This window comes from Salmo salar, chromosome 02, assembly GCF_965601325.2.
Source record: "Salmo salar chromosome 02, fSalSal1, whole genome shotgun sequence".
Lineage (NCBI taxonomy): Eukaryota > Metazoa > Chordata > Actinopteri > Salmoniformes > Salmonidae > Salmo > Salmo salar.
In genome coordinates, this window is record NC_138292.1 from 18,714,829 (window position 1) to 18,717,212 (window position 2,384).

Genomic DNA, 2,384 nt, shown 5'->3' on the forward strand with positions numbered 1-2,384 from the left:
ATATTTGAGATTCTTAAAAGTAGCCACCCTTTGCCTTGATGGCACACTCTTCTCATTCATCACTCTCCTCATGATGCTGGTTGAGGCATTCTCTCAACCAGCATCATGAGGTAGTTACCTGGAATGCATTTCAATTAACCTCTTTGGGCTAGGGGGCAGTATTTTGACATCTGGATGAAAAGCGTGCCCAAAGTAAACTGCCTGTTACTCAGGCCCAGAAGCTAGGATATGCATATCATTGGATAGATTTGTATAGAAAACACTTTAACGTTTCTAAAACTGTTAAAATAATGTCTGTGAGTATAACAGAACTGATATGGCAGGCGAAAACCCGAGGACAAACCATCCAGAAAAGAAAATAAATTCAGCCCACCACTGATTCCAATGGCTGTCATGTGTAATATGAAGGGAAAGCCTCCCAGATTGCAGTTCCTAGGGCTTCCACTAGATGTCAACAGTCTTTAGAAAGAGTTTCAGGCTTGTTTTTGGAAAAATGAGCTAGAATTTGTAGTTTTTCTAAGTGGCTTCCATTTTTGCTGTAGTGTTTTCATGCGCGTGCATGAGAGCGCGTACTTTGTTGTTTATCTCCGGTAAAGACAATAACGATTCTCCGTCTTAAATTGTATTGTTTATTTACGTATTAGGGTACCTGAGGTTTGGGATTCATATTGTATGCATTTTGAAGGAGGGAAACCAGTGGATTATTGAATGAAGCGTGCCAGCTAAACTGAGTTTTTGGGGATATAAAGAAGGACTTTATCGAACAAAAGGACCATTTGTGATGTAGCTGGGACCTTTTGGAGTGCCAACAGAAGAAGATCTTCAAAGGTAAGGCATTTATTTTATCGCTATTTCTGACTTTCGTGTCGCACCTGCCTGGTTGGAAAATGTTTTTAATTCTTTTGTGTGCAGGGCGCTGTCCTCAGATAATCGCATGATGTGCTTTCGCCGTAAAGCCTTTTTGAGTCTGACACAGCGGCTGGATTAAGTAGAAATTAAGCTTTTTTCTGATGTATGACACTTGTATTTTCATGAATGTTAAATATTACTATTTCTGTAATTTAAATTTTGTGCTCTGCAATTTCACCGGATGTTGTCGAGGTGGGTCGCTAGCGCCACGTCTAGCCAAAAGAGGTTGTAACAGGTGTGCCTTGTTAAAAGTTAATTTGTGGAATTTATTTCCTTCATAACATGTTTGAGCCAATCAGTTGTGTTGTGACAAGGTAGGGGTGGTATACAGAAGATAGTCCTATTTGGTAAAAGACCAAGTCCATATTAGGGCAAGAACAGCTCAAATAAGCAAAGAGAAACGACAGTCCATCATGACTTTAAGACATGGCTCTCATGAGAACCGCCACAGGAAAGGAAGACCCAGAGTTACTTCTGCAACAAAGGATAAGTTCATTAAAGTTAACTGCACATCAGACTGCAGCCCAAATAATGCTACACAGAGTTCAAGTAACAGACACATCTCAACATCAACTGTTCAGAGGAGACTGTGTGAATCAGGCCTTCATGGTCCAAATGCTGCAAAGAAACCATTACTAAAGGACACCAATAATAAGAAGGGACTTGCTTGGTTCCAAGAAACACGAGCAATGGACATTAGACTGGTGGAAATCTGTCCTTTGGTCTGATGAGTCAAAATTGGAGATTTTTGGTTCCAACTGCAGTGTCTTTGTGAGAAGCAGAGTAGGTAAATGGATGATCTCTGCATGTGTTGATCCCACCGTGAAGCATGGAAGAGGAGGTGTGATGGTGTGGGGGTGCTTTGCTGGTGACACTGTCTGTGATTTATTTAGAATTCAAGGCACACTTAACCAGCATGGCTACCACAGCATTCTGCAGCGATACACCATCCCATCTGGTTTAGTGGGACTATCATTTGTTTTTTAACAGGACAATGACTCAACACACCTCCAGGCTGTGAAAGGGCTATTTGATCAAGAATGATGGACTGCTGCATCAGATGACCTGGCCTCCACAAATATATTTGTTTAACACTTTTTTGGTTTCTACATGATTCCAAATGTGTTATTTCATAGTTTTGATGTCTTCACAATTATTCTACAATGTAGAAAATAGTAAAAATAAACTTTTGGCACGTACTGTATATATATCTCCCTCTCTCTCTGTCTCTCACTCTCTCTCTCACACACACGTACACACATGCATTCAAGTAAATATACACACTCTCACACACACACACACACATTCAATATACTGTATGAATACTGACAGTCTGAGCCTCGACCCTGAAAGATCTAACTTTTTAGCAATAATCTGTTGAGTAAAAATGTTTTATTGCCAGTCATAATAATCATAAAAGCAATGAATAAAAAAGCTATAAAACAGTATAAATATTCAGCCAGCTCAGATGAGAA